This window comes from Schistocerca cancellata, chromosome 9, assembly GCF_023864275.1.
Source record: "Schistocerca cancellata isolate TAMUIC-IGC-003103 chromosome 9, iqSchCanc2.1, whole genome shotgun sequence".
Lineage (NCBI taxonomy): Eukaryota > Metazoa > Arthropoda > Insecta > Orthoptera > Acrididae > Schistocerca > Schistocerca cancellata.
In genome coordinates, this window is record NC_064634.1 from 299,821,422 (window position 1) to 299,831,080 (window position 9,659).

A 9,659-nucleotide genomic window follows, 5' to 3' on the forward strand; every position below is an offset into this window, starting at 1 on the left:
TAGAAGTATGAGCACAGAAAAATACCTCTGAAATAAGGAACTCTAGCTATATCAGTAAAACTGCCTTGAAAATAATGCATAAAGAAAGTGGGAAACAGAATTCCTATGAACAAACCAACATAACATTAAAAGAAAATGGTGAAGAAATAAATGACACAAAAGAAGTGTGTGATAAATTTATACAAAAGTTCAGTACAGTTGGTACAAATGAAGTTCATGTCAAGACACAAAATTTTAGTCTTGGAAAATCTAGCCAGTCCTTTTATATTCACAGCATTACTGAGAGGGACATCATATCAGCAGCACTTTGACCAAAAATGTCTTGTGGCTGGGATGACATTTCATCTAAACTGCTAAAGGAACGCAGGAATGAATTAGTGAAACCCCTTACTCACTTGATAAATACCTCCCTCAGAAATTCAGTATTCCCTGATCTTTTGAAAATCACTGAAATCATACCAGTGCATAAAAAGGGATTAAAAACCGACACTAAAAACTACAGGCCAATATCATTAACTAGGCAAATTGTTAGAGTAATACCAAATCAAGTTTAATCATATTTCACCAAACACAATCTGTTAAACAACCTACAACATGGATTTAGAAAAGGGAGATCTACTACAACAGCAGTAGCATCTTTTACACATGAAATATTAAATAAGCTGGACAAAAGTGACAAGGTGTTAGGCACTTTCCTAGACATGAGTAAAGCCTTTGATACTGTGAATCATACCATTCTTCTGTGTAAGTTAGAAGAGTACGGTGAGAGGACTAGCCTTGAAACTGCTTACCTCCTATTTCAAGGACAGGAAACAGTTTGTAAAGCTAACTTATCAAAATAATGAGCAGCTCCTAACAACCAAATCAAACTTCAGGACTCTTCAATGTGGTGTGCCTCAAGGAAGCATACTAGAGCCTTTTCTGTTCCTTGTATATGTAAATAACTGATTTGAACCCCAAAATTGCACGGTCGTTAAGCTATGCCGATGACATATCATTCATCAGCTGTGGCAGTGATATGCAGTCTGCAGCTAACAGTACCGAGATCAGTTTCAATACTGTGTCCGCATACCTTACAGCAAACTAGCTTCTTGTAAATAAAGACAAAACGGTAATAATGAAGTTCATCCACAGTTATAATGCTGTCACAACTGATACTGTATTTACATCCCCATTGGACATCATCGTTGATAAACACTTATGGAAAGAACATGTAGATAATATTTGCAAGAAAGTCAGTAGAAATTTGCATCTACTGAAACAGGTCTCAGCCTTCTTGGACCAAGATACTTTAAGGCAAATATATTTTGGGTTAATTCATCTGCACCTTCTACATCTACATCTAAATCCATACTCCGCAAGCCACCTGACTGTGTGTGGCGGAGGGTACCTTGAGTACCTCTATCGGTTCTCCCTTCTATTCCAGTCTCTTATTGTTCGTGGAAAGAAGGATTGTCGGTATGCTTCTGTGTGGGCTCTAATCTCTCTGATTTTATCCTCATGGTCTCTTCGCAAGATATACGTATGATACTGAGATATGGGGTGGGGCATCAGCAGTTCATATAGATAGACTTTTTAGATTACAAAAAAAAAAGGCAGTAAGAATAGTAGCCAAGGTAAAAAAGAGAGGCTTGAAGAGACATCTTTAGAAAATACAAAATTCTTGCGGTGTACTCCACGTATATACTGCAGACAGTCATGTTTGTGAAACAAATTCCTGAATTTAATATGAGAAACAGTAATGTACATAACTATGATACACGGGGAAGGGAAAATTTTCATAGAATTGTGACCAATAAAAAGGCAACTAGATTCAGAAGGATGTAGGTTGCAGGAAGTACTGGGAGATGATGAAGCTTGCACAGGATAGAGTAGCATGGAGAGCTGCATCAAACCAGTCTCACGACTGAAGACGACGACGACGACGACAACAACAAATTTTCCTGACAGCGTCCGAAAACTTTGTTATATGGACAGAAAATAAATAAATAAATTACCTTCAGAAGATACATCCTAACATTTTAAGTTAATACACAGCTTTTGACTTTAGCAAAGATCAGTTATTTTGCTGCCCAAGTAACTTCTAAGTTCGTTGTTTCATTTCTTAATGTAATTCCTTGTGGCAGCTCTTTGCCACACGTTTCAACAATTGGGCCCCATTCCACACATATCTAGCTCATTAACAGCTATCTGCGAATGCAGTAACGTAGTTCTTTGTGTGCACCTGTATTTCTGGCCATAGCTCTCACCTCCAATATGCGATCAGACAATTCTGTCACTGGCTAATGGGATCAAGACAATATCCCTGCACCTAACTAGGCTGTAGACTGGCAATGGCAAGGAAAGCATTTCTGAAGAAGAGAAATTTTTTAACATCGAGTATAAATTCAAGTGTCAGGAAGTCATTTCTGAAAGTATTTGTATGGAGTGTAGCCATGCATGGAAGTGAAACATGGACGATAAATAGTTTGGACAAGAGTAGAATACAAGCTTTCGAAATGTGGTGCTACAGAAGAATGCTGAAGATTAGATGGGTAGATCACATAACTAATGAGGAGGTACTGAGTAGAATTGGGGAGAAGAGGAGTTTGTGGCACAACTTGACAAGAAGAAGGGACCGGTTGGTAGGACATATTCTGAGGCATCAAGGGATCACAAATTTAGCATTGGAGGGCAGCGTGGGGGGTAAAAATCGTAGAGGGAGACCAAGAGACGAATACACTAAGCAGATTCAGAAGGATGTAGGTTGCAGTAAGTACTGGGAGATGAAGAGGCTTGCACAGGATAGGGTAGCATGGAGAGCTGCATCAAACCAGTCTCAGGACTGAAGACAACAACAACAACAACAACAACAACAACAACAACGCTTCTGTTGCCCTGACCTCAGTTCTCCGAGGCAACAACACTAGTTCGGTGCGGACACGAACACACACCTTGTTGGTACACTCTTCTTACCTTTAATAGTCTAATATGCAACACAAAGTCCATTGTTAGATACTTCTTGTGAAAGTATTTGTACTCACCTGCACTGTCTACATCTGCAATGCAGCACAGTATGTAAAGCAGTGTACTGCATCGCAAAACATTATCTCCTACAGGTAAATACATGTGCCTCTATGACTAGTAGTCAACATTCAAGCTTCCGCCAGTCACTGTCGGTATGCTTGTGTCACTGTTCATTCTAGTGAATCCTGCCCACACCATTTTGTCAACAATAGACATGTATCAGTTCCACACCTTGTGACTGCAAATTTGTTAGTGATGTCAAAAAAAAAAAAAAAAAAAAAAAGGTTGCTATACATACGTAAGAATGCCCCATGAACCACAGACCTTACTGTTGGTGGGGAGACATGGGGTGCCTCAGCAAGACAGAAAGCCAAACTGTAGGTGCAGCCACAATATAGGGGTATCTGTTTAGAGGCCAAACGTGGGCGCACAGCAGCCTTTTCAGTAGCTGCAGGGGATGACTGACTGAACTGGCCTTGTAACATCAACCAAAATGGCTTTCATTTGCTGGTACTGCGAATGGCAGAAAGCAAGGGGAAACTCCATCCATAATTTTTCCCTAGGGTGCACAGGTCTACTATATGATTAAATGATGGCATCCTCTTGGGTAAAATATTCTGAGGATAAAATAGTCCCCATTCAGATCTATGGGCGGAAACTACTCAGGATGTCGTTATCAGGAGAAACAAAACTGACGTTCTATATATTGGAATGTGGAATGTCAGGTCCCTTAATTGGGTAAGTAGGTTAGAAAATTTAAAAATGGAAATGGATAGGTTGAAGTTTTATATAATGAGAATTAGTGAAGTTCAGTGGCAGGAGGATCATGCCTTCTGATCAGGTGAATAGTGTTATAAATGATACATCAAATCAGGGTAATGCAGGAATAGGTTTAATAATGAATAAGAAAATATGAATGTGGGTAAGCTACTGTGAACAGCATAGTAAACACAATGTAGCCAAGGGCACAAAGCCCACATTCACCATAGTAGTACAAGTTTGTATGCAAACTACTCCGCAGATGAAGAGATTGAAGAAATGTATGTCGAGATAAAAGAAAAAACAGATAGTTAAGGAAGACAAAAATTTAGTAGTCATGAGGGTCTGGAATTCGATAGAAGGAAAAAAAGAAGGGAAAATATTGATTGAAAATGGACTTGGGTAAAGGAATGACAGATGAAGCTGCCTATTAGAATTTTGCAGAGAGCATAACCTAATCACAGCTTAACAAATGGTTTAAGAATTATAAAAGAAGTTTGTATACGTGAAAGAGACCTGGAGACACCGGAAGGTTCCAGATCGATTATATAATTGTTAGAGACTTAGGAAACAGATTTTAAATTGTAAAATGTTACCAGGGGCAGATGTGGACTCTGACCACAATGCATTGGTTATGAACAGTAGATTAAAACTGGAGAAACTGCAAAAAGGTAGGAATTTAAGGAGATGGGAGCTGGATAAACTGAAAGAACCACAGGTTGCAGAGAGTTTCAGAAGGAATATTAGGGACCAATTAACAAGAACTGGGGAAAGGGATACAGCAGAAGAATAGTTAGCTTTGACAGATGAAATAGTGAAGGCAGCAGAGGATCAAGTAGGTAAAAACACAAGAGCTAGTAGAAATCCTGGATAACATAAGGGATATTTAATTTAATTGATGAAAGGAGGGAATAGAAAAATGCAGTAAACTAAGCAGATGAAAGGGAATACAAAACTCTACAAAATGAGTGACAAAGTACAAATTGGCTAAGCATGAATGGCTAGAGGCCAAATTTAAGGATTCAGAAGCATGTATCACTTGGGAAATGATAGATGCTGCCTACACAAAAATTAAACAGACCTTCGGAGAAAAGAAAACCTCCTGTATGAATATCAAGAGCTCAGATGGAAAACTAGTCTTAAGCAAAGAAGGGAAATCTTAAAGGTGAAAGCACTATATAGTTGATCTATACAAGGGAGATGTACTTGAGGGCAATATTATAGAAATGGAAGGGAACATAGATGAAGATAAGATGTGATGAGAGATATGGTACTGCGAGAAGAATCTGATAGAGCCCTGAAAGACCTAAGTTGAAACAAGGTCCCAGGAATTGATAACATTCCATTATAACTACTGATAGCCTTGGGAGAGCCAGCCATGACAAAACCACCTTGTGAGCAGGATGTACAAGACAGGCAAAATACCCTCAAGACTCCAAGAAGAATATAATAATTCCAATTCCAAAGAAATCAGGTGCTGACAGTTGTAGAAACTACCAAACTATCAGTTTAGTAAGTCACTGTCGCAAAATACTGACTAATTCTACACAGAAAAAGAATGAAAAAACTGGTAGAAGCCCATCTTGGGGAAGATCAATTCTGATTCTGTAGAAATGTATGAACACTCGAGGCAATACTGACCCTACAACTTCTATGAGAAGACAGATTAAGGAAAAGTAAACCTATGTTTATAACATTTGCAGGCTTAGAGAAAGCTTTTGGCGTGAGTGGAATACTCTTTGAAATCCTGAGAGTGGCACAGGTAAAATACAAGGAGCAAAAGGCTATTTACAACTCTTACAGAAACCAGATGGCAGTTGTAAGAGTCAAGGGGCATGAAAGGGAAGCACTGGTTGATAAGGGAGTAAGACAGGGTTGTAGCCTATCCCCAATGTTATTCAATCTGTATATTCAGCAAGCAGTAAAGGAATCAAAAGAAAAATTTGGAGTAGGAATTAAAACCCATAGAGAAGAAATAAAAACTGAGGTTTGTCGATGACATTGTAATTATATCAGAGACCGCACAGGACTTTGAAGAGCAGTTAAATGAAACAGTGTCCTGAAAGGAGGCTGTAAGATGAACATAAATGAAAGCAAAACAAGAATAATGCCTTCTACGCTGAATGTTTCTTCATCGTAACTGGACAAGCTTGTGCAATTATTGGCTAATCTGTGCAGTACGTAAAAATTGCTGGACCAGAATCTAGTGTCAGTAACAAGGCTCAGCAAGGTTAAAAATAGGATCTGGGGTGGGTGGAGGTTTATGTGAACCTACCTATGAACTTTTCATCTTAAATGATCATCATTTGTGGATCCAGCCTAAAATTATGACAAAGATAGAGACTAGTGTTGCTAAATGATTATGCATGGGAACACACAGCAGCACTGGACACTGTACACAGTGTGTGTTTCCTCTGTTTGGCTTGCATCTTTGTCCTTTCCAAAGATATCATAGCATCTGCCTTTAGTAATCTGGTGAAATCCAAAATGCTGAGATGTGGATCTGAAGTTCTGTACTCTCAAATACAAGTTTGTTGCCTTTAAGCACTGTACCCCCTCTGTTACATTTACAGTATATTTTATAAGTAAACCAACAAGAACATAATGTATATCACATAATATGAATTTACAAAACAAGTCACATATCCTGCTTCACAGCCTCTCATTTTTGGGTCATAGCTAAGTGCTAGGGCTTGCTCTATCTCTGTCACAGGTTGGCCCAGCATTGCATTTTAATTCAGGCAGTTAGTGTAAACCAGACAAGATTTTTCCAAGAGCTGCTATGTAACCAAATGATCCCCACTAGTGGTAATTCAATTTCTAACTCCACATGAAGAATGAATCAATACCACACAATCTGTACATTAAGCTGATTGAGTTATACATAGAAATGCATTGAATTTGTGAACTTATGCCATTTAAAATAACTGTTTCTACGGAATGAAGAAAATAATTTTCAGTTTGGTTCCTCAAGTTTCATAAACTATCCTACATAATAGGCACAGTACTTTGTTTCAGCATAGCATTTAAAAATTAAGTCTTATCATATATCCCAGAACATATTCTAATCAATTTATGTACTTTTAAAGTTTACATCGTATTCCTATTACAGCGTACAATAATATAGGTTCAAGGTGTTCATTTGATGAACTCCTTGCTTATCCACAATAATTGATTCTGTATTACTATACATTTATTACTTCACCGTTTACTGTGTCCACCGGATTCTTTTTTTCCCTGTCCATAAAAAAATTTGAAAAAATGAATAGGAAAATAGGAATGCGGGTAGACTACTACAAACAGCGTAGCGAACGAATTATTGTGGCCAAGATAGATACGAAGCCCACGCCTACCACAGTAGTACAAGTTTATATGCCAACTAGCTCTGCAGATGACTAAGAAATTGAAGAAATGTATGACGAGATAAAAGAAATTATTCAGATAGTGAAGGGAGACGAAAACTTAATAGTCATGGGTGACGAACTTGCCAGTAGGAAAAGGAAGAGAAGGAAACATAGTATATGAATATGGAATGGGAGTAGGGAATGAAAGAGGAAGCCGCCTGGTAGAATTTGGCACAGAGCATAACTTAATCATAGCTAACACTTTGTTCCAGAATCATGAGAGAAGGTTGTAAACATGGAAGAAGCCTCGATATACTGGGAGGTATCAGATAGATTATATAATGGTAAGACAGTGATTCATGAACCAGGTTTTAAATTGTAAGACATTTCCAGTAGCAGATGTGGACTGACCACAATCTATTGGTTATGAACTGTAGATTAAAACTGAAGAAACTGCAAAAAGGTGGTAAATTGAGGAGATGGGACCTGGATAAACTGAAAGAACCAGAGGTTGTAGAGAGCTTCAGGGAGAGCATTAGGGAACGATTGACAAGAATGAGGGAAAGAAACACAGTAGAGGAAGAATGGGTAGCATTGAGAGACGAAATAGTGAAGCTAGCAGAGGATTAAGTAGGTAAAAAGATGAGGGCTAATAGAAATCATTGAGTAACAGAAGAGATATTGAATTTAATTGATGAAAGGAGAAAATACAAAAATGCAGTAAATAAAGCAGACAAAAAAAAAAAAAATTAAAAAATACAAACGTCTCAAAAATAAGATTGACAGGAAGTGCCAAAATGGTTAAGCAGAGGACAAATTTAAGGATGTAGAGGCGCGTATCACTTGGGGTACGATAGATACTGCCTACAGGAAAAATAAAAAGGGACCTTTGGAGAAAAGAGAACGACTTGCATGAATATCAAGAGCTCAGATTGAAATCCAGTAATAAGCAAAGAAGGGAAAGCAGAAAGGTGGAAGGAGTATATAGAGGGTCTATACAGGGGCGATGTTCTTGAGGACAATATTATGGAAATGGAAGAAGATGTAGATGAATTAGTAGATACAATACTTTGTGAAGAGTTTGACAGAGCACTGAAAGATGTAAGTTGAAACAGGACCCCAGGAGTAGACAACATCCCATTAGAACTAATGACAGCCTCGGGAGAGCCAGGCCTCACAAAACTCTACCATCTTGTGAGGAAGATGTATGAGACAGGCGAAATACCTTCAGAGTTCAAGAAGAATATAATTCCAATCCCAAAGATAGCACATGTTGACAGATGTGAAAATTACCGAACTATCAGTTTAATAAGCCACGGCTGCAAAATACTAACACAAATTCTTTACAGACGAATGGAAAAACTGGTAGAAGCTGACCTCGGGGAAGATCAGTTTGGATTCCGTAGAAATGTTGGAACACATGAGGCAATACTAACCCTGCAACTTATCTTAGAAAATAGATTAAGGAAAGGCAAACCTACATTTCTAGCGTTTGTAGACTTAGAGAAAGCTTTGACAATGTTGACTAGAATACTCTCATTCAAATTCTGAAGGTGGCAGGGGTTACATACAGGGAGCGAAAGGTTATTTACAATTTGTACAGAAACCAGATGGCAGTTATAAAGACTCTTGGGGCATGAAAGGGAAGCAGTGGTTGGGAAGGGAGTGAGACAGGGTTGTTGCCTATCCCCGATGTTATTCAATCTGTATATTGAGCAAGCAGTAAAGGAAACAAAAGAGAAATCCAGAGTAGGTATTAAAACCCATGGAGGAGAAATAAAAACTGAGGTTCACCGATGACATTTTAACTCGGTCAGAAACAGAAAACGACCTGGAAGAGCAGCTGAATGGAATGCACAGTGTCTCTGAAAGGAGGATACAAGAAGAACATCAATAGAAGCAAAATGAGGATAATGGAATGTAGTCTAATTAAATCGGGTGATGCTGCGGGCATTAGATTAGGGAATGGGAGGCTTAAAGTAGTAAATGAGTTTTGCTATTTGGGGAGCAAAATAACTGATGATGGTCGAAGTAGAGAGGATATAAAATGTAGACTGGCAATGGCAAGGAAAGTGTTTCTGAAGAAGAGAAATTTGTTAACATCGAGTATAGATTTAAGTGTCAAGAAGTCGTTTCTGAAAGTATTTGCATGGAGTGTAGCCATGTATGGAAGTGAAACATGGACGATAAATAGTTTGGACAAGAAGAGAATAGAAGCTTTCGAAATGTGGTGCTACAGAAGAATGCTGAAGATTAGATGGGTAGATCACATAACTAATGAGGAGGTATTGAATAGTATTGGAGAGAAGAGAAATTTGTGGCACAACTTGGCTAGAAGAAGGGATCAGTTGGTAGGACATATTCTGAGGCATCAAGGGATCATCAATTTAGTATTGGAGGGCAGCGTGGAGGGTAAAAGTCATAGAGGGAGACCAAGAGATGTATACACTAAACAGATTCAGAAGGATGTAGGTTGCAGTAGGTACTGGGAGATAAAGAACCTTGCAAGGATAGAGTAGCATGGAGAGCTGCAACAAACCAGTCTCAGGA